The sequence below is a fragment of the Phoca vitulina genome, unplaced genomic scaffold, assembly GCF_004348235.1.
Source record: "Phoca vitulina isolate PV1807 unplaced genomic scaffold, GSC_HSeal_1.0 scaffold22, whole genome shotgun sequence".
Classification (NCBI taxonomy): Eukaryota; Metazoa; Chordata; class Mammalia; order Carnivora; family Phocidae; genus Phoca; species Phoca vitulina.
In genome coordinates, this window is record NW_022589725.1 from 42,806,381 (window position 1) to 42,829,929 (window position 23,549).

Sequence of the window (23,549 nt, forward strand, 5' to 3'; positions counted from 1 at the left end):
CGTTAAGTCAAGGGAGGGGATCCAGGACAAAGACCTAATTTCCCCGTCCCCTTCCTCACTCTGTGCTTGCCAAGGAAAAGAAAGGCAGGGGGAAGGGAGGGGAAGGATGGCCACATGCTAGCCTGTAACCATGACTGGTTTTAAAGAGAAGAAGCCCCCAGCACAGAGATTGCAGGTTGTAAGCCCCGCCTCTGACCCAGAGAAGTTGCTGTCTGGTTTCTCCCAGTGTGGAAGCCTCTCATTAGGTGGTTTCTTGCTCCTCCCACCTCTGGTTTTGAATAGTTTGAGGGGGAGGATGACTTTCCTGGTCTGATTGTTGGCCGACAGGCCAGAGAGTTCTGGCGACTAGTGATGGGCTCCCCTTCTGGCACAGGGGACCAGCACATCACTAGTGGGGGGCCGGTCATCCGCCTTCCCCTTGCCGCTAGTGTTCCCTTCAAACCAGTGCCATGCCTTCCGCCTCTCCACCTCAGGTGATGATTGGGCTGAAGGCCTTTTGAGAACTTGAGGGGAAACGCCCTACATACTCAGCACTCTTAACTGTGAAAGTTAATTTCAGTTCCACACAAGTTCTTACTTGAATGCTGGCCACATATGTTGTATGTTCCTATCACCCTGCTCCTGAATTCTGCTAGGGGCTAGTGTCTAGCTTTAGTACTTTTCTTTCTTTTTACTTGGTTGGAAAGTAAAACAGGTGGTTTTAAAATCCCCTGAAAGGTGGTTTTAAAATCCGCATGAGGGGCGCCTGGGTGGCTCAGTCGTTAAGCGTCTGCCTTCGGCTCAGGTCATGATCCCAGGGTCCTGGGATCAAGCCCCGCATCGGGCTCTCTGCTCCGCGAAAAGCCTGCTTCTCCCTCTCCCACTCCCCCTGCTTATGTTACCTCTCTTGCTGTGTCTCTCTCTGTCAAAAAAAATAAATAAAATCTTTAAAATCCGCATGAGATGTGCTAGGCTTTCTGCTGAAGCGGCTGGGGAAACAGCGAGCCTGAGTCTTAGCTCCTGCTGAATTAGCTCTAAAAGGGCCGTGGCAAGCCTTACCATGGGCTTTTCTCTAAAATATGTAGTGATTTAGGGGCACCTGGGTGGCTCAGCCAGTTAAGCATCTGCCTTTGACTCAGGTCATGATCCCAGGGTCCTGGGATCAAGTCCCACATCGGGCTCTTTGCTCAGCAGGGACCCTGATTCTCCCTCTCCCTCTGCCTGCCGCTCCCCCTGCTTGTGCTCTCTCTCTCTGTCAAATAAATAAATAAATAAAAATAAATAAAAATAAAATATGCAGTGATTTAAAACTGAACAGCAATAGCAATGAAAATGCTCTGAGTGGTGTTTAGAAATGCCAAAAGTGCCGTTTGTAACCTAGCCTGAGCTTGGTTGGTCCCCATCCCCTTGGGGAGCCTCGTAGGTTGTCACTAGAAAAGAGACTTTCCTGAACTTTTTTCTTGCGTGTGTGTGCTTTGAAGACCAGACCTTCCCAAAACCAGGGAGATGCACAGCCTCCCCCACAGATTTGAGCTCGTGCCTGGTTAGCCCTGCTTCATGTAGCATGTGCTCGGAAATGCTGATGGCCACTTCAGGGAGCAACTGAAGCTCTTTGAAACAAAGAGCCCGGGTTTGTGCCTTGCAGGAACATCTTACTACAATTCAGTGAACCCCGGTCATGCATTAGGTACTTTTCTACCTATGGAGGATGAGGGCAGTGGAAGGTAGATAGTAAAATGAGGTCTGCAACGTCCTGGGGCATCCGACTCCCCGCCAAAGTCTCCCCTCTGCTGGTGGAGGGAGCTAGGTGGGGGTGGGGAAGTGCCGGGCACAGTGTGGCATCACGAATAATGATGCCCTTTTATACCATATTCCCTAATGCAGTATACGACTTAGTAAGATGCACTGAGTTTGCCCCAGCTCCTAATCATTTCTGACGGGTGCTTGGTAATTTGGTAAGTGTTCCATGTGTTGTGTGCTTTATGTCAGTTATATGCATAAAACTACGTGTGTTAGTAACTGTTGGTGTGGATAATGTTACTATTATTTTGGCAGTGTTGATATTTGGATTTTAATACATACTCATACCCATTGGGAGTGATTTTCTGTTGGCTTTTCTCTATAGAAGCTTTTTAATTTTACGTAAATGATTAAGTAATTTCTTTTGTTATTTCTTCAGAGCCTTGTACGTTCTGGAGAGCGTTGTTTTGTGGTCACTGAGTCTAGTGATTATTGCAATATGTTTCTTTCCTCAGAGATCTTCAAGTACTTGTCTGATCAGAGGTGTTTTCATGTCTTTGATCATGCTCTAAAAGAGACTTTTCTTGCTTTGTGCATGACTTTGCAACCATTTTTAAAAGCCCTCAAACTGCTAAAGTTGAAGAGAAAATCACTTGGTTCTTTATCCCAAGTTTGGCTCCCCGCTGCAGCTTCCAGGCCGCGGGGCTGTGGGGGTGTTGATGGTGCAGGCTAGAGCCTGCTGGAAGGGTGGCCACCGTCTGGCCTGGGAAATAGCCCCCATGTTCCCAGAAACTGACTGTATACCTTTCCTAGTACCACAGACTCGGTGGCTTAAAGCAACAGAAGTTTATTGTTCCACGGTTCTGGAGGCGAGAAGTCTAAAGTCCCCATGTTGGCAGCCACACTCCCTCTGACACCTGGAGGAGAGAGTCCTTCCTTGCCTCTTATGAGCTTCAGGTTACCTCAGGCTTTGGCGTTCCTTGGCCTGCAGCTGTGGAGCTGTGGTTTCTGCCCTCATCATCACATGGTGGCCCCCCTGTGTCTCTGGCTTCTTATAAGGACACAGTCACACTGGGTCAGGGGCCCTACCACCACGCTCTGTCGTGATGCGTGCCGGTGGGAGGTGGAAAAGGACGTGAATGCCAGCTTCCTCAGTGGCTGTCTTGGCTCTGCCTTGGCTCACTAGTGAGGTGCTGGCCTGTCCCTGGAAGGGGCTTGTCCAGCTGCAGTATGACAGGTAGACTCAGGCCACCATCACCACGCCGGGCCACTTGAGGGGGGAACGTGGTGGCATCTGTGGAAGACCAGCCTCATGTCGGAGAGACGAGAAGACGTTTAGCAATTCATGAGTCTTTTGCAGAGTTGCTTTAGATACATCCCTTTCCTGGAAACTAAAATATCACAGCTAGCAAAAGGCAGTTTTGTCTTGTTTGACTTTCCTGAAGTAAAATGCAAAGTGTAAAAGTTGATGTCTCTTCCGTGACTCACAGCTTTGAATACTGCATCTTCTTCATCTGATCATTGTTTGGGTGACGGAGGTCTGCAGACTCCGTTCCTTGCGGGCCACGTACTCTGCCACATCAGCTCCGTTTACTCTCTAACAGAGAACAGAAACATATGTCCTTGTGCATCGTGAATTTCCAGCATGTAAGCATGAACAGAACTGAAGGCATACTTGTTACAGTCTTTGTAAAAGCAGTTTTAGATGTGAATGAGTCCTCCGGTCGTTGATTCTGTTGAAAACATAATTCTGCTCTTAGGAAGACATGGCTTTTTCAGTTTACATCTTTTCTCTAGTTGATGTCAGAACTTCCTGGCTTATCAATCACAGTATGCTAAATGGCATAATTATGAGCCAGTGGGGACCCTGTGATCATTTAGTTGGTTGGTTGGTTTTCCATTTTTAATTAGTGAGGTGTTTGTTTTGTTTTGTTTTAATTGCAAAAGTAACCCAGTGCACAAGGGCTGACTTGCCTGTAATCACCAGGATGGGGGCATGGTTAGCAGTCTCTGTATTAATTTGTTCCTGCTCAGATGTTACTTAGATGTTAACTGTTCTACAGGTCGGTGTGAGTTGCCTTTGGTAGAATTTTAGGTAAAAGGCAGAGCTAGTGGTTGAATGGTGCCCTTGGGTGGGGATTCTCTTGTGTCGCTCATATATAGGGTGCTTTTTATTTAGGGTAAGAATAGCTCGATGCGGAGTTGGCTCTGAGCTGGTCTTACTTGCTGGTTGTAAACTGTGCAAGTGGTACGTGCTAATTTGTATGGCCAGTAAGAAGTATTTCCCCCCCTGCAGATTGAGCTTGGGACGAAGGGGAGAGGAAAGGTTCATTTGCTTACATAGCAAATTGTTCCCGATTTCCTTTTCATGCCGGTAATGGTGGGTACCGCTTCCAATGAAGTGTGAAGGGGCATGTGACATTCACGAGCCGTTTCTACCATGTACCAGAAGCTGTGCTAGGAATGCATGGAGGAATGCACGTCGTTCTTGCCTTCCTGTGTCCCAGCGGGTAAGGGCTAAGGGTATACAATGTGAAGAGGTTTTCGGGTTTTTACAACATAAGTGAGCATGAATGTACTATTATCACTCATATATAATAATGCTAATCACTAACATTTAAATTGAGCATGGGTATGGGTCAGGCCATTGTTAAGTGCTTTCCATAAAAGATTCTCACTTAATCTAGTGGAAACTATAGCACCTTCAAAATTGTGAACAAAGGGCATGGCATTTTGGCCTCTGGAGGAAACACCTATCTGCCTGCTCTGGGTCCGGTGTCCAGCTGTGTTCCAGGCCCTGGGGAGTGGGCTGGGTGACAGATCCGCATCACTAGTGTTTCTGACATTTCCCATTTCAGCATTCTTGTGATATACATAGGTATTTCATCCTATAAAACCGACTGCATAGGATATATGGCTAAAGGTAAGAAATTGTGAATGCAGGTGGACAGCCTCACAATTCAGAATGCTTTCTGGAGCAGGCATGTGGTTCTGGGTAATGTTGCTGGGAGCCTGAGGTGGCCATGGTGTTTGTGTGCCGGTGGGCACAGCACAGAGGGCAGTTTCCCCTCCCCACCGAGGAGCCTCTCTGGAAGCTTCCTTTTCCTGTGACGTCTGGAGCCATAGGACAAAATAGTCATAGTGTTGTCAGTGGGGAGGGACATGGGAATGTAATTCTTGATAATCACAGAGATAAAATTAAAGCGGAGTAAAAGTGACTCAATCAGAAGATACCCAATAGAAAGCTGAATTTTAATGCTGGCTGGTTTACCTCTCTTGACCTGAAAGGACCCACAGATGGGTTTCCCTGCCATGAAATACGGGGAGAGTGTAAACCAGCCGGGATGGAGTGGGAACTGCCGAGCTCATCTGACCAGCCCATGTCAGTGTCAGCTCAGGTGTCTGAAGCCTTCCTGCCAAGGCTGGGGTCACCCTGCTGTGTGCACAGCGATGTTTGCTATTGTGCTTTGTATGAAAAAGCCCGGGAGAACTCAGTCATATGCAGAACGTCACCCCTGGGCTAGCAAGAGGTTGGGCATAGGGTGCTTAATTCCTCCTAGTAAGTGCAGTGTCTTTTTATTTATTTGTTCTTATCTGGCGTGCTGAAGAAAATGGATGATTATAGCTGGTAGCGATGAAATCCTTCTGGTCCAGAAAGACACTCCAGGGAGACACCAGTCATTTAACCCAGACCATTCTGTCCCCTGCACTTATTATCTTTTGCCTTTTTTTTTTGCATCTTTTCATCTATGTGTGTCCACCCTTTGCCCATCTGTCGATTTTCTCATTTACCTTCTGCTTTATTTGCCTTATTCTCATGTCCCTTCCATTGTACAGTTGTCTATCAGTTAGTTCACTCATCCAGCCTTTTATCGATCCTCTCTTCTGTGGAGGGCTGCACGATTAGTGTTGTGGAGAGGAGGGTAAATTGCAGACAGCCTCCGCACCTGATACAGGGAAGACAGAGATGTATACAGATGGCTCTGATACCAAACAAAACGGTTATTTTGAGTCTGGGTAATAGCAACCGTCACCATTAACTGAGCAGCACTAGCTGTGTGCTGGGCCTGGCTGGGAGTTCTTGCCCATCTCACCTGGCCCTGGGAACAGCTAGTGGGCGTGGGGTCCAGGGCGGGTGTGCAGGCCCACACTCGCCCCGGAAGCTCTCTGGATTTGGGGACTTTGCGGCCGGCCTTGGGGTTGGCCTTGAACTCCACTTGGGTCTGATGTCTGCTCCGCTGGAGGCACGGGCCGCTAGGGGGTTCCTTCAGCGCACGGCCTGTATGTGTGTTTAGGAGAAGGATGAGTTGCCACAATCCCGGGGCTGTGAAGGAGAGCTAACTCCTTTTGTAAAGGACCTGACGTGTGCCGGCCCAGGGTACGGCTCTGTGGAGGGCGGCAGCCTGGCCCTTCGGATTCCTGTCTCTACTGCTATCTCTGGTTTTTCTGCATCCTCCAGTCCTGGCCTCTGCCCTGTGCTCCTTCCCGCTGTCCCCGGGCTCCAGCGTTGCGCCCTTCCTAGGTCTCTTCCCTTCCCATGTGTCCTGGAGGCCAGGAGGGCTGCCTTCGGGCCCGCTGCCGTAGTACCAGCCCCTGCCTGGCCCCTCGTGGCTGAGTGGCCTTGGGCAGCTTCCCTGACCTCTGCTTCTCAGCCCCTCATTCTCACGAGTGACGCTCTCAGCGCTGGCCCCAGGGGACTGTCATCAGACTCAGAGGAGGGGACCCCCGCCAGGCCTCAGCTGGGCCTGGTGCCCTGCCAGGGCTTGGAGGATGTCAGTGTCCATGAGTGTGGTGGTTTGCGTTTTGCCTCTTGTCTGCGCTTTGTTTCGACTGTGCCTGGGTTCTGGTCTGGCCCCCCGAGGGGTGGCGGCACCTAGGCAGCTGTCTGTCCCTCCTGCCCTCCTGATCTGTGCAGCCTGTGGCCCTGCACCACTCAGCTGCCTTTCTCTTTCCTGGGTCCTTTTCTTCCTGCAGAAGGAGGGTCAGCTCAGGGCCATGGAAGGCGTGGACACCCCAACCCCAGGTCTAATCCTGTTGCTGCAGTTGCCTCGGGCCAGCTCCCCCAACTGGACCAATTTGGGCACCCCCCCCCCATGTCCCCCGTTGGGGGCGTACGCCCCCCCCCCCCCCCCACGTGTCTGTGTTTGAGGACAGGGCCTCTAAGGAAGGAATCAAGGTTAAATAAGTTCCTAAGGGTGGGGCCCTGATCGGATAGGACTCGTGTCCTCCTGATAAGAGCGCCGGGGACCTGGCTGTCTCTCCACCACATGAGGACACAGCTAGAAGGCGAGAAGGCTGCTGTCGGCAAGCCAGGAACAGAGCTCTCAGGAAACACATCAGCCCACACCTTGATCTGGGACTTCCAACCTCCAGAACTATGAACACATAATTCTGTTGTTTCGTCCACTCCCTCTGTGATCTTTTCTTATGTTAGCCCAAGCAAACGAATACAGTGAGCCTCACTGGGCCCCTCACTGCAGGGGAGACCGGCTCCCCCCACCCTCCGAGGGCATCCTCGCAGCCACCTTCCCTCCTGTGAGAAATGCCCAGCTCTGCTCTCTCGCCTTGACAACAGTGAGGAATGTGGGATGGGAAGATCGAGACCAGTGCTTTTTTGCTTCACTTTGGACCCCTGGCCGTTCCGTAGGAGAAACTCGTCTCCCCGTGTGAGCCCTGCTCCTCTGTGATGAGACTGGTGTGCAGACCCCTGGCTCACAGGTCGCTCGCTGGCCGTTCGAGGGACCAGGTGCACCGAGTGGACTCCTGCCCCTCAGGGGCAGATTCTGCTTCGGACCCTGCCCTTCTGAGGTGGCACCTGCTGTACGGGGATGCAAAAATGAGGACCAGGCCTGTAAAAGCTGCCACGTGCTGACTTTCTTTTCACTTTGGTTCATTTGAATTTGGGGGGCTTGGAAGCGGGAGGAAGGAGACCCGTGCTGAATACAGTGAGCCTCAAATCAGCTACATGAGTTAGACGTCAGAGTTAGACACTGTCGCTGTCATTGGTTTAAAGGGTTTTGATGCCCTGGCAACTCCTACACCCATAAATACCCTCCGGTGGGGCAAGCCACTGCCTAAAAGTAGGTTCAGAGGAGAGGGAAGCTCTTCTGTTTGCCACCATTTCTGTCAGCACCATTTAGCTGATGGCCGTGCAGCCTGATGCTTAGCTTTCTTCTCTGGTTTGTGTATGCACACCCGTATTCTGTCCAAGTTAACTTTTCTCATTAACGGGGATGGATATTCTGAAACTACTATTGCTTGTCTTCATCTCTTAACAAGTACTGTAAGTAGTATTTACATGTATGTGTGTATCGTACTCTATAGGAGGGCGTTACCTAGGGTGTATTAGAGAACTAGATACGTGATAGAAGAGCTGCTCCTGCCCAGGGCAGATCTTACTAACCTTCCCCAAGATGCCTTCTCTTTCTGAGTTTTCTAGTTTTTGTTTCTTTTCTTTAAAAGTTCTTTATCCGTGAAATGTATGCTTTTTCCTAGTTTCCCTCTATTCCTTCTCTTCATTTTTAAATAGCTTTAACTCAGTTTTAAGCCATTATAATTCACTACTCTGTGCTTCAAGACAGAAGCCATCTGTATTAATTCCATGTGTTTTTGACAGAGGGAGATGGTAGTCAGGGCAGTGAATCTCCTATTTATTGACTTACGTTCTTTTTTTTTTTTTTTTTTAAGATTTTATTTATTTGAGAGAGAGAGAGAGAGAGAGAGACAACATGAGCAGAGAGAGGGGCAGAAGAAGAAGCAGACTCCTCGCTGAGCAGGGAGCCTGACTTGGGGCTCCATCCCAGGATCCTGGGATCATGACCTGAGCTGAAGGCAGATGCTTAAATGACTGAGCCACCCAGGCGCCCCATTGCCTTGAGTTCTTAAAAATGTATTCTAGTTGTGTTAATCTTTTCAGAATGCTAAGCAGATGTGGACAAGCTCCTCCAATTTAAAATATACAATGATTGTGATGTATCTAATGCATGCGTCTCTGCCAGGCTTTTCTTCCGCAGGCCCCCCAGAGACTGGCCGCAGCCCCCGCTGAGCTGCTCTGGGGAAGGAGCTGTCCTCTTCGCCTTCCTGGGTGGCTCGACCAGGACCTTCCCACAGGGGTGATGACCACCCAGGCCAAGGTTGCATTCGTACATGTACTTGACCCTGGTGCACAAAAAAAAAGTTTCATAACATTTTTCAATGAGAAAAAATTACCCTCTTTCTTTTGATCCTAATAAGAGAGTTCTTTCCAATGGGAGAACTGTTTTTTGGGAGTCTTTTTGATGAAAATGATTCTCTTGCTAGATAACATCCTAATATGGGCAATAAAACGTGTCTGTGAAATGCATTGCAAAGCGTTTATGGCCTATTACAATCTCTTGTGAGCATCTTGCCCTGTGGTTCGTGGTTCTGAAACTAGAGTTTGTTCCAAATTAGCTAGAGGGCTTTTTGAGACAGATTGCTGCCCCCAGCCTCCTAGTTTTTGCCTCTGGAGCCTGGAGTGGGCCCGAGTAATTTACATTTCTAGGAAGCTTCCTAGTGTCTCTGCTGCTGGTCGGGCACGAGGGGAGAACCATTGCCCTGGCCACCAGAAAACATTGGCCACTAGCAGCAGTTAACTGAATTTCCACAGATGGGTGCTGACTTCTGTCTTCACTCCCGGCTTGGAGGAGGAGCATAGAATCAGAGCCTAATGCATAGTATAATCAATCGTGTGTTAAATGCAAATGAGCAGAAGTGGCTTATCTTCAAAACATCTTAATTTTTATTGCTTGTGCTATGTGAAATGTTATTTCCCACTTGTAGAATGGGAAGAATTAAAAGTTGATTTGTGAGCTAAAAATACAGTCAGCTCCTTCTTCATCAAAACCCATAAATAGGCCTGCACATTCAGACATAAAAGCAAACCATTAAGAAACAGTGCTCGTGTCCTTAGAATTTGTTGATCAGATTACAATTACAGACTCTCATTTCTTCACTTCCTGCAGCTTCTGTAACTGCTTACCACCTATTTTTAGGAGGTCTTGCACTGCTGACTCAGAGTGGTAACCAGTGCTGAGCTCTCTGCTGCTTGGTGCCATAAGCTGGCAGGTGGCCAGGCTCCTAAGACGGGTAAGGTTATATGCCTGGGCGCTGTGTGAGGTGGTGTGCTGGGGAGTGCGTCCCTGGGCAGGCAGCCTGGGGGCCCAGCCACCTCCCCTGGCCCCTTCTTGCTGCTTCACACACGTGAGAGGAGCCGTAGATGGGGTCCCCGGGTCTGGTGGTGCTGCATGAAGCTATCTCCCTGATGGGCTATCTCCCTGCCCCTCAGCCTCTGGCTCATCTTCATTCTCAGGCAGAGGGGCTCAGTGCCAGGGTGGGCTGCTGGAACCCCTGGCCTTTGGCTCCATTGTCAGCACACGTGGAAAGAAGTGGAGCTTGTCTTCGGTGGGCTCTGCCTCTGTCTTTAAGGCTGCGGTCCAGGTGGGCCTCTTGCCACCCGCTGATGAGCACAGGCAAGTCATGGGGGGGTTTTCAGCTCTGTGCTTTGACCTCTGACCCATGCCAGAGCAAGAGTCTGGATGGTCAGCCTGTGCTGATGAGGAAAGCTCTCGCCCACAGGGCTTCATAAGTAATCAGCCAGAATGAAACTGTCCTCCCTTTCATGATAACACACAGATACAAACCACTAGGATAGTTCTCTGGTCTAGTAGAACTTGACAAGAATTGGATGACACAGCTTGGGTGCTGTGACCTCCAGCCAGGAAACTTTGGGGGCTCCGGAAGTACCCTTGAGTAACATAACTGGAAGGGTGCTTGAGCCACCCTGAAGCCCGCGTGGCCTGGGGCTCAGCCATTCTGCACCTTTCTTTTCTCATTTGTGAAGTGAAGGGCTTAGAGCACATCTGTAATCCTTCCCCCATGAAGATTTAAATTCTAGTAATCTGTGAGAGAATGTTGATTTCATCTGGAGAAGCCTGGGGAAGTGATGTCAATTACAGCCACACTGATAAGAAATTGGTCTTTTCTCATCTCCCTCATTTAATCTCTTGTGCCTTCATTGCTTTGTCCTTGCCCCAGAGAACAGGGAATGGGCACGGGTGTAGGCTCCGTCAATTTCAGGGTGGTTGCTGTGTGGGGCTGGCAGGGCTGGGGGCTGTATGGGATGTGGGGGCTTAAAATACCCATTTAGTGAACACACCTTCTCTCCTCCCTCAGGCCTCACCAGCTGGCATTTTCCAGCAGTTTTATCTTGGCTTCATGTCCTTGGGATGTCCTTATTCTTTACTTGTGTATCAGCACAGTTTATTATATGTTTATAGAGTACTCTGATGGGCTCAGCTTCTTGGCAGTGAGGGACATTTCTCACGGACTCACTTTAAAACAGCGGATCACGGTGACCTGGCTGAGCGGGTGCTTGATAAATGCTTTAATTTTTATAATTTCACAATTCAGACAAACCAGTGCCGCACACTCTCATCACAGCCTGTGAGCCGGAAAGTGTACGTAGTTTGATCAGCGTGCAGATGACACAGCTGCTGTATGTGCTTTCCCAGGACACTAAAGGTTTCACTGTCTGTTGTGTAGTCCATAGCCGAATAAATTCTCACAATGTTATTGAATGAATGAACTGATTATTCTTTTTCTTGGGGGGGGGTGGAGTTCAAATTACCAAAAACTTAATGTTTTTGGAAGTATATTCATAAGCAAAAGGAAGAGCCTTAATATCTTAGCAGTGGATGGTAAAAAGCAGACTTATGGGGCGCCTGGGTGGCTCTGCCAGTTAAGCGGTTAAGCATCTGTGTTCAGCTCAGGTCATGATCCTGGGGTCCTGGGATCGAGCCCCGCATCAGGCTCCCTGCTCCACGGGGAGTCTGCTTCTTCTCCTTCTGCCGCTCCCCAGCTTCTGTGCTCTCTCTTGCTCCCCCCGCCCATATTTAAAAGAAAAAAAAAAAGGCTTATGAGTGTGTCAGAACTCTTCTTCTACCCAGTCCTGCCGCACTATGTGGAGAGACCGAGGAGATTTCAGGAGCTGGGTTCTGTGGTGGCCTCGCTGGCCCCTCGCTCTGGGGCCTGGGGTTGCTCTACTAGCCTTCCGAGGGAGAAGGTGGTTTGGAGCCTGTGGGTTTCTGAAGGCCCTTCAGGCTGCCCTATTTTTTGATGTTCTGGACTCTCATTTGTAAGGTGTGATTTCCTTTTTTTTTTTTTTAAATACTATTTGAGAGAGCGCGCCCTCTCACACAAGCGAGGAGAGGGGCAGAGGGAGAAGCAGACTCCCTGCTGAGCGGGGAGCCCTCCACGGTGCTCGATCCTGGGACTCCAGGAATATGACCTGAGCTGAAGGCAGACACTTCACGGACTGAGCCACCCGGGTGCCCCTAAGCTGTGATTTCTTAGTTTACAGGATAATCATATTCAGTGTAGTTTTTAAAGGTAGAATCATAGCATGAATCCTCATGAATATCCATTATTAGAACTTCAGCACATAGTTCTGAATGGCCAGTCTTGTTCCATCTGAACTCCTGCACACTCCAGTGGCCTATTTTTGTAGCAAATCTGAGATATCAGTTCATCTGTAAATATTATAGTAAATACTCCAGTAACTAATTTCTTATTATTACCAAACCTGTAACTACTGTTCCAATTTCCCCAATTATCTCAGACCCTTATTGCTGTTGAATGGTGTGTTTACTTTCTCCACCCTTTCATTTTTTTCCCCCACGGCGATTGATTTGTTGGAGAAAGCAAGTCTTTCGTCCTTTGGGTTTCCCACAGCTGCAGCTTGCTAACCAGACCCTCACTCGCCATGCCCGCCAGCCCCTGTGTTTCCTTCCTGTAAGCTGCTGGTCAGATCTGGAGCCCTTTCTGCTCTGATTTTCAGGCAAGACTCCATCGTGGGTGGTGTGTGCTTCAGGAGGAGGGCATGAGAACAGACAGCCCTGGTGATCACCGCCTCCATCCAGAATTCATCAGGGTTGCAAAATGATGCCATTCTGATCATGTCCTTCCTTCTCTGTTTCCTAGCCAGATGAGGAGAATGCGCGGCTGTTAGCCTGAGGTCCACTTACGCAGGAAAGTCTTGTCTTTTCTTTGGCAGTTCTCAGAATAAATAGTTCTGGTTCCCCAGCATCCTCCACAAGCCACCAGTGAGGTGGTTTGCTTGTGTGTTTTTAGAGACATTATGAGCTCATGATCTAAGGTATTTCTGGAGCATTTTCTTTCATTGCGGCTGGCATCCTTGTTATGCTGAGAGTGCCCGGCTGCAGCCTAGCTGGGCTGCTTGAGCTTGCTTCTGTGTTCCGTTGCTCATGCCCAGAGTCTGTGACGTCATCGCCACTGAAGGCTAAGGGCTGTCGTGCTTCGGGTCCGACCGGCTGTGCCCACCCCAGGCAGAGGCCCACATTTCAAAGACCGTGGTCCCATTAGGAGGAAGTGGAATTTGGGGACTGCAGTTTGGGAGTTAGGGATCATTGCTTCCAGACTGATTGTTGGATCTGGGCCTTTTCAGTGGACAGAGGTGGGTTTGTTCACTCGTTTGTTTTGGTTGGTTTTCTGACATAATCCTCTGTAAATTCACGCTGATATTTCTAATTGAGAATTCGAATTACAGCATATTTTACTTCTTTGGTTTTATATTTGTATCACTTTTCTCTTAGGCTGAAAGTTTTTCTCCCTAGGAACATTGGCGTAAGAACTTATTTGCTTGATTATCTTATTTATAGACAACACATACATGTTTAGAATAACTACCAACATTTTTACCAACCATATGAGTAGTGGAAACGGCAGAAGATATCTTTGTCCTCAGGGTTTATCCCTCTAGGGAAATACAGTCAAATTACTGTGTTTCTAAGTCTTTTGGAATAATGTCTCTCTCTGTTTATGTCACCGACTCAATATATAATTTGGTTAATTGGTTTCCATTCTGCTTTTGATTTTTAGGACTTAAAAAAGTTAATATTGGTTTATAGTTACATAAACCATTTAGATGGTTCCAGAGCCAGAAGTGTGCTCAAAGTCTCATTCTGTATCTTCAGGCTCTGCTCGCTCAAGCCCTTTCCATCACTATTTGTAAAAAGATGATTTTTTTCCTTCCTCCTTTTATTTATTGCTTTTTAATGCAAGCACAGACATACATTCATACAGTTGTATATTTGTTTTTAATATTTCTCATTTTCTTAAATAAACAATAGCATGCATTACCCACTTTTCCAAAGCTAGAGTTTAGAGGTTGTCTTCTAATTATATGGCATACTGTGACTTAGTTAATCATGACACTGAGTTTAACTGAATGTGCCATTTTGGAAGGGGTGATTATAGCAACTGCCGTCTAAATATTTTAATCACATTCCAGAATAGTTAGAAAATACATGAATATTCCTGTCTTATTTTTGCTGTTTAAAAAGAAAACAACACAACTTGGTCTACTTAATTTACATGTATTCTAGTTCAGTGTTCTCAGCGGGGTGATTTCGTCCCTCAGGGGACATTTGGCAATGCCTGCAGTGTCTGGAGACATTTTTGATTGTCACCACTCCAGGGAGGATGGGGGCTGCTGCTCACCGTCCTCCAGTGCTCGGGAGAGCTTTGCAACAGAGGTTGATCGGCGCTCACACGTCAGTGAGCCACTGGTGAGAAACCCTCTGTTTCAACCACAATTTCGAGAGCTTGGGTCACCTCACTCGTCCTCCCTCTCTCTTTTCTCTCTCTTCTTCTTCAGTAGATTTATGTCTAGGACTTCAGGAGAACAGAAGTCATTTAAAATGAAAAGACCCGAGGGGCGCCTGGGTGGCTCAGTTGGTTAGGTGTCCGACGCTTGGTTTCTGCTTGGGTCAAGATCTCAGGGTCCTGGGATCAAGCCCCGCATCGGGCTTCCAGCAAGCCCCGCATCAGGCTTCCAGCTCAGCGGGGAGTTTGCTTCTCCCTCTCCCTTTGCCTCTCCTCCCTGCTCATGCTTTCTCTCTCTCAAAAAAAAAAAAAAAAGTTAAAAAAAAAAAAAAAAGAAAGATTGTGCTTCAGAGGCGCATGTGTGAGTGTAGGTGACCCACGGGGAGGTTGGCAGTGTTGCTGCTCTTATGAAATTATTTTGTCATTGATGATGTGCATGATAACAGGATACATTTTTCTTATCTCTGTGCTTTGCATTTTCTCTATTATCTTATGAAATACTCCATTTCACTAAGAAGAGGACTGAATAATTCAACCGCATTGTGGCTTTAATGCGATATGGATAAAAGGGGGCATGCTCCCTTTTTCAGGTAGGGGGCACCTGGAGGCTATTGACAGTGGGGTCAGTTGCACTTGGTCCTTCCCAGAGAGGGCCTGGGAGTGTGAGGACGGGCGTAGGAGGCCGAGGTTTTGATGTTGAAGGTGGACATTGTCCAGTCCTTGATGGTTTCAGAGCTTGTCTGCCTTTTGCCTTTGGTGATGAAGAAGAGATCCAGTAGTTTAGTGTTATTCCAGATGTTCCTAACATCGCTGTTCTTTTTCCTTTTTTTTTCTTCTTCTTCTTCTTTTTTTTTTTTTTAAGATTGTATTTATTAGAGAGAGAGAGAGCCAAAGAGAGCACTAGTGGGGAGGAGAGGGAGAAGCAGGCTCCCCATGAGCAGGGAGCCCGATGTGGGACTTGATTTTAGGACACCGGGATCACGACCTGAGCCAAAGGCAGACGCTTAACCCACTGAGCCACCCAGGCGCCCCTCGGCATTTCTTCTTGACACGAGTAAATGCAACAGCAGTTCGATTCCAGGAAAGGAAATATGTATCACTAGAACAGTTAAGACATTAATGATGACAGTTCACAGGTTTGGCAGCCCTCTTAGGAGTTGGTCTTCTAGGATAAATTTTATTAACATTTTACTTGTGAGCGTTAGCACTTCTTTGTGGTTGGTTTTGATGCTGCTGGTGGGCGTGGAAGAGTGCTCAGATCGTTAGGAGGGTGGTCTTTCAGAAATAGATTGAGTCATCAAAACTCCTTTCTGGTTTTAATTTGTGGCCCAAAGATATAAACATTTATTATCCGTTTTAGGCCTTTGATTCATTTCTTATGCCACCAACCCTTTTCTTTCTGCATCTTCCCCTGCCCCCACAAGAGAGAAGCTGACATTGATTTATAAGCCTTTTTCCTTTGCTAAATTTAGAACTTTACAAAATACCCCTATTTCAGCATTTCAACTCGTATTTTAGGGGAAGCCCTTAAATATTGATAGGGTTCTGAAGCCTGGGGTTGATTTTTTTTTTTTTTTTTTTTCCCCTGCACGGAAATAAAACAAGAATTTGTGCTATTCTGAGTGGTGAGGGTTGCACTCAGGGTTCTAGAGCATGAATGAAGGGACCACCAGCACCACAATTCCATGTTCAGTATAAGGGCAGAAGATGGTTTGTGCATGTCTTTCGAAGGAAGAAAAGTCAGTGTGCCCAAGCAGCAAGCCACCAGCCTGTGTGGGCAAGTGGAAGGAAGTCTTCAGACTCCTGTGGGCACTGCAGGAAGCCACGCACAGGACAGGGGCTTAGGGACTTCAGGGTTGGTGGGGGGTATAGCGTGGTCCTCCTCTTGTTGAGGCTCCTGCCAGGCCCGTGGGAGAGGGCTGTAATCCCAGTCGATAAGTCCCTGGGTTTGCAGCAACTCACAACCAAGATGAGATTCATTATGGTTCTCCCATAGTTGGAATGAGGGAGCAGAAGCCAAGTGTTTTGTAACCACAGGTAAAACAAAGCACCTTAGATTGTGGATGCCTATCAGCTTCTGCCTCTCTGTGGAAGCAGGATGCTTCTAGAAAACAACTAGTTCGTAAATTTGGCACTGAGAACTCTTTCAGCAGGTTGGTGTGGACTCATTAGTTTATGATTTCATCACTTTTTTTTAAAGCTACTGGCAACTAGCTGCAGATTTTTAAAGAGTTTAATCATCCTAAGGAAGGTCTGACTGCAGGATGACTAGCTGCATTAATCTGATTCAGTTCATTTCCGAAGAGAACAAAATTATAACTACATTTTCGTTCATTTACTGGTGTGATCCATCTATTTCAGGGCGAATATTAAATTATCTCCTAGCTCCAGAAGATGTGTTTTTGAACAGAAGTATCTGTAGGATTTAGTGTTCTGTAAAAGGAGTAGGCGTTAAGGTTAGCTTGTTGTAAGATTTGTTTTCTATCTGCTATTATTTTGTTGAAAGAAATTTTTATTTGAAAGAGTAATACATATAAAAGCAAACAAACAGGCAAAAGGCAACTGAAATCTAACATGGAGGGAAGCCTTCCTCCTATCCCGGGCGCCCAGATGGCCTTACCAGAGGCAAGGTTTATGGTTTGTTGTACGTCCAGAATGTTCCGGAAATATCTAAGTAATAGGTTACTCAACTCATTAGTTTCCCTCTTGTTTCCCCCCTTTTTCTTTTTATAATACAAAGAGATTTCTCTATTAACTTTTAAAAATAAGTAAAACCACTAAATAGTACATTTTAATTGGTGAATTTTTATGGCATGTGAATTATATCTCAATTTAATAAAAAGTAACCTAAGAGTTTGGGGACTGATTTTAGAGAGAAGAAGTGAAGGGTGAAATGCTTTCATCTTCAGATAATCAGATATCAATGGTGAGGTTCCTCAGCGATCCCTGTAGCTTGGATTAAAAACATTTTTATGGGTTATTTAGATGGAGAAGCCTGTAGTGAGCTCACCAAGGTTACTGATAATTAAGTTCAAATGGGTCATGAATCTCAACATCATGAGGATAAACTGCCGGGATATACTTGAGGCAGCTTAACCAGGCAGCCAAGTGGTAGTTAAGTTTCTACATAGATAAACGCATTTGGGGAAAATAACCTGAAGTGTTCTTACCTTGTTTTTCTGAGGTAACTATCTATTTTTAAACTCTTTCCTATTTAGAACTTAGAAACATTCCTCCTGTTTTATAAGTGAAAAGCGCTTTGTCTGTAGATGTAATGTATTTTACTGTTTTCCTACTGATGGGCATTTAGGCTGTTTCTATTTTCATACGTCTCACCCAATTGCTTTTCATAGAGTTGTGCAATTTTGCATTTTCGTCACCAGTGCACGAGCCTACCTGCTTCCCCATAGCCTCACCAAATATGCCGTTTTATCACACTAAAATAAAAAAAAAATTGTTCTTTTATTTTGAAATACATTTTAGCTTACAAAAAATTGCAAAAATGGTACAAAAAACTTCTGCCTCCCTTGATCCAGCTTCCTCAAATGTTGACATTTTATTTATTTTTAAAGATTTTATTTATTTGAGAGAGCACAAGCAGGGGGAGCAGCACACAGAGGGAAAGGGAGAAGCAGGCTCCCCGCTGAGCAGAGAGCCCTACAGGGAGCTTGATCCCAGGGTCCTGGGATCATGACCAGAAGCCAAGGCAGACGCTTAACCGACTGAGCCACCCAGGTGCCCCAGATGTTAACATTTTAAATAACCACATGATAGTGATCAAAATGGGAAGTTCACATTGACACCGTGCTATCTGTTACCACATTTTCTGGTCTCTGACAGTCTGATAGGTGAGAGGTGGTATCTTTGTATGACTCTAGTATACGTTTATTTTATTGAAGCCCAGCATTTATCTGAAAGGCAGATATTTTCCTATCCAGTTTCCTTTGCCTCTTTTTCTTGATTGGCTGGTCTTCTCATCAATTGTAAGGAGCTCTTCCTGAATCAGGAAGAGTAGGCCTTGGTCTGTGTCACGAATTGCAAATATCCCTTTTCTTTTTGTCTTTTGGATTTGCCTGGGGTATATTTTGCCATGTAAAAAAAGTTTTTATTTTTATGTAGATGAATTCAAACATCTTTTGTGGTTTCTGGATTTTTAGTCATAGATTTAAAAAAGTTTTTCCTTCAAGGCTAAGAATTTCTTCCATATGTCCTTCTATACTTTTATTTTTCACGGTAAACCTTAGATGCATTTGGAATTCATCCTGTTGTAGGATGTGAAGTGTGTCTCCATCTTTCTTCCAGATGGCTACCAAAGTATCCCATCACTATTTATTGAGAAGTCTTGCCTTTTTCCCAGTGACTGGAGCTAGCACCCTTTATCATATACTAAATTCCCAGAAGCACTTGCGTCTGTTTGTGTTCCTGTTTCTTAGTTCTGTTATATGCCATGCCAAACTGGAAGAGATGAGTTCTCTGAAAACTTTCTATTATCTTAAATAAACAAAACAAAATAGCATTCTATGAAAGTCTGTAAAAAGCTAATGGCTGTGCTTGCATATCAGTAAATGAGACAGCAGAGGCCCAAAGATCACAAGAGTTGTTTTGGCCTAGGGTAGAAGGCAGATGGTTCCCTCTCTTGTGTCCAAAAGTGGGTAAAATAATATCTATTGCAAGAAGGCATATTGATGGTCCTTACCTGGCCCACCCCTCTGCAGTCTCGCCAGCTGTGTTCTTGGATGTGGGAGGCGAGTTAAGGATGTATGGTGAGAAATTTGATTGAAAATAGTTAATGATAACATATTTTATTTTTTTTTTTAAAGAGAGGGAGGGTGTGTAAGAGTTCCTTGAAGAGTTTTCTTTGGTAAGTGTAGATTCTGGTCTTTGGGAAATCTGTTTCATTTAGAACCACTGTGCTCATGTGACATCATTAAGCCTTTCTCTCCATCAGTGTTTAACAGAGATCATAACCAGTTCCCCCCTTACCACGTGATCCTTTGGAAGAGGGTTCAGTGTAGTTGTTCGACCCAGGTGCACTGTTGAGCCTGGCTGTCCTTGGTCTTCAGCATGACCGGCAGCAGGCATAAGGTCAAGGCCAAGGGTTCCCAAGTGACTGGACTCCAAATTCTCACTGCACCTGTGCACTCAGCGCACCTCAGCCCATCCCCTAACTCCTCTGCTGCGAACGGGGACAGTGAAACATCCTGGTGTCAGGACTGAATGTGTAGGAGAAGTGCTCAGCCTAGTGTGTGGCACCCAGTAAATGCTAAGTAAAGGCTTGCTGTTTCATTGGTCTGTTTCCTTCCCTCGTTAGTGCATGAAACTCCGAGGCCCACAGTTCCTGGATTTGCAAGCTGAAGGAAGGTAGGATATAATTTGGGAGTAAATAAGAGAGTGGGATATATGTGTTCGAGTAGCACATGGCAGGCTGAACCACAGATGAGGTGAGGCGAACTTCAACGTTCGAAGGTCTAAAACAAGAAGGTGTTCTTTCTGTCCTTGGTCCGTCCGAGAGAGGGACCCAGAGCAGCATAGGCGTGGTGGTGCTTCGTGTTATATAGGACCAGTAGCAGGAGCAGGACAGATCACCTTTCACGTACATTTTTGTTGGTGTTTTTTGTCAAAAAGAATAATCCTCAAAATGGATCGTATAGAACAGGTATCATTGAGAAGAAATTAAAGCTCAAAAGGAGAAAAGTTAGGAGGAGAGCACTTGACTGCTTTGCATTCACACACTGAGGTTCAGATGACATATGCGCGCTCACAGGTGGATGGCAGGATCCCTGTTGATATTCTTTGCGGCCTTGAAGGAGAGAAGTACCAGAAGGCTGGGGATAGCGAATGTCCTTATTTTCTAAATGGAGAAAAAAGCAGAATCAGGAAAGAGGCCTTTAACCAGATTACGGAATGGAGGTGAAAGCTGGCAGCCGGGAGCCTGTCGGCATCTCTTCTCCTTGATGCCAGGTGGCTGGATGTCAGCAGGGTGCCTGCATAAAGTCGGACCCACTTCTGTCTCTAGTGTTAACGTACCTGCTCACCCTGGGCCCTCCCCTCTTGACCCTGGTCACTCTTTAGGAGCCTCCTGGGCCGTTGTCTTCTTGGGGATTTGTCTGTGGTCGTCTGCCCTCCCCGTGCTCTGTTCCCCCAACCCTATCCCCTGACCAGTGCCCTTGACTTCCGCTTACCCCCGGATCATCTCATGCACTCCGTACGAGGTTGGGGAACAGTCATGTGTTTTTTACATTCATAGTCCATTTCCATACAAAAAAAGGTGTACAACATCAACAGACAGAAAAGGAGAAAATCTGAGGGACAGAGTATGTGAGACATAGCTCAGTGGAGTGAGGGGAGTGGCTCATGGCACAAAGGAATTATAGGGAGTGCCGGCGCCAAAGGAGAGAAAGGACATTTCTCACCTCCACTCATTGTCCTCTGATCTCCCAGTTGGCTAAGCTTATCTCCTCTGATAACAGCTGTGGGGATTGTTCTTGGTGTTCTCTGGCCGGCCCCATTCAGAGGTTGGGTGTTTAGGGGCAGGGTGACCCTGAGCTCACTCACCGCCACAAGGATAGGCATTTCAGTGTCTCGTAGGGGGAACAAAGTAATGTTTTCTCTGAGCACCTACTATGTACCGGGAACCTTGCTGGGTGCTTTTTATAGCTACTTACTGTATACAACACATCTGTAAGGTAATCCTTTTCTCTTTATCCTCTATTTTATAGGAGAAAACTTAAGCTTTAGACGTGGTAAGCCATCTGGCCGAAAGACAGAGCCAAGCAGGGGTGGAGTTGGCATTTCATTCCAGAGCCAAAGCTCGTTCACCAAATCAGGTAACAGGCCTGTCTCCGTGCATGTTGAACTGTTGTGTGGATTAGGAGCTGGTTGGACGGCCACAGCCACAGAATGTGGACTGCTAGCTTGATCGTCCCTGAGTTCAGATCTCAGATGCCTGCTGAACTGTTGTGTGGATTAGGAGCTGGTTGGACGGCCACAGCCACAGAATGTGGACTGCTAGCTTGATCGTCCCTGAGTTCAGATCTCAGATGCCTGCTGTCCTTGGCTGTGATCTGTGCCGCAGCATGGATGTTGACCTGTGTGTCAGATTTGTAGGTGATGAACGGATGGAGAGATAGGGAGCATCCATGACGGAATCAGAATCTAGAACTCCTGTGGAGCTGGGACAGTGGACTGAAACTGGCACGGTGGGGTGCAATAGGAGGACTTGTGAGGAGCGCATGTCACTCAGAAAACACCTGCCAGGTGTAGTGAGAGGCCAGCCCCACCGTGCAGGTGTGATGCTGCCCGAGAAGCAGGGCAGGGTCAGGCATCGCTACCTGCTAGTTAGCACCAGCATTTCCATTTCCTGCGCTGACGTCCTCCTCTGAGTGTGTGTGCCACTTACAGGGGTGAGCGATAATGACCCGTAGCATCCAGGGTCCCCATTCTGGCTCCTCCAGTTGTCTGTTGTGTCTGCCTTGTGGGGGCGAAACATACATCTGTCTTGTATGTTGTGTGTCCAGCGCGCCGCACGGTACTGGTAGGAGTTGAAAACATACTTGTTGGATTAATTAACTTGAAGTCTGTCTAGAAGCGGGAACAGTATTGGGATAGTGAGTTTCAGGGAACCTGGCATTGTTCCAGCGAGGAAGGTTTTTGCTTGGAGAAGAGATCCCGAGAGACCTTCCTATTGGAAGGTTGGTCTCTGGAAAGCGAGATTAGTCCTACTTTCTGTTGCATCATAGATTATTTTTTACCTAAAGCTGTTACACACACACACACACACACACACACACTCAGTTTGCTTGTCTCAGAATTTTTTATTTTTTATTTTTTAAAGCAGATACTGGCAGATATTTTGGATAGCACACATCTGTTTTATAAGTTACCTCACACAGTTCAGCTGATTTTTTTTTTTTGTAGGTGTGTTTTCTTATAGCAAATGAAATAAAGAGCACTGCTGTGTCATCTCCTATTTGACTTTGGTCCCTGACCAGCCCGAGTTCCTTAGGAAGGACAGCATCTGTGCTGTGCCTTATTTATGTACAGTGTTTGCACACAGCAGATGTGCAACACATTTTCATTGAATAAGTGTGACTTTTCATTCCACCAGCGAGGTGACTGATACTGCCTCCAAGGAAACCTAGGCTTTGGGGCAAAGTAGCAGCCTCAACACCCTATAACTACAAAGACGTAGAACGGGGATTGGCATCCAGTTTAAAACAAAGTCCTTGCATCCTTTGCATCATACACAGAGGCACGGCTAACTTCATTACCTGGATTAATCTTCTTTCAGACAACCCTTGTATTTGAATATTTAGGGTTGAGAGAATAGGGCTTCTTGAACTGGCCCTTTTCACTTTCTGGTCTTTTCTCTACAGTACTGGTTCTTAACTGGGGCTGACATTTTAACCACCTAGGAGCTTTTCCAAACTGCAGATACTGTAATTCAGTAGGTCTCAGGTGGGATCCGTTTAGAATGAAGAGGCAAGCTAAAGCCCTTCCCATTTCTGGACAGCATGGTTAGAACACTCAAGATTTCGGCTATTGTACATAAGCTGAAGATACTCTGTATTTTGCCGAGTTGTAAATCTGAGTGATGGGTTGTAAGATGAAAGAGAAATTGAACTCATGAGCTGAATCTCTTTTGTCCCGCAGCCTCTCAAAGGTTTTGGCTTCGCTTGCATGTTTTTATGGGACAAATTCCATGCATAGAGGCAATTATGAATTTCAGAGTTTATTAATTTCAAGACATACTCCATAAAGGGGTTGGTTGAGTAAAATGGCGAATTCAGAGAAAGTTTGAAATCTCCTCCTGACTCTGTTTCCTCTGTGCACAAAATTGCATTGTGGAGTGGAAGTTTATCATTTCATAATGTGTGTAAATGAAGGGATCAAAGCTTTTTCTTTTTGACGCTTACACTGGGTGAGGATTATCTGAGAAAACCTGGGAGACCAAGGAAATGGGTTTGACTTTCTGCCAGGTGGTCATTGAAATGTTTTTTTCTTTGTGCCCAGTTAAAAGGCTGGACATGTAGATTTTCACGCTCTTGTCTGGTTTCAGCTTCGGAAGTGCTTACACAGCTAATCTGGCATTTGTGATTATTTCCACTTCGAGCTCACCAGGAGGCTCTTTGGGGATATTCAGACAGAAATGACTTAATTGGATTTCAGCCCACACACAGCATTTGAAT

General features: G+C 46.6%; 1 protein-coding gene across 13 annotated transcripts in view; it reads left to right on the plus strand.

Moving 5' to 3' along the window:
• NCK2 (NCK adaptor protein 2) overlaps positions 1-23,549 on the plus strand; it is a 148,824-nt gene that overhangs the window by 41,098 nt on the left and 84,177 nt on the right. For 5 of the 13 annotated variants that reach the window (XM_032419833.1, XM_032419831.1, XM_032419829.1 and 2 more), the window contains one exon: positions 21,081-21,188. The exons of 3 other annotated variants lie outside the window; for them this stretch is intronic. The gene's annotated coding sequence lies outside the window, so the exon portion shown is untranslated. Of the gene's footprint in view, positions 1-12,098; positions 13,211-14,692; positions 14,952-19,248; positions 19,723-21,080; positions 21,189-23,549 lie in introns of those variants that run through there. 5 more of the 13 variants (XM_032419840.1, XM_032419827.1, XM_032419835.1 and 2 more) reach the window with 5 other exon arrangements.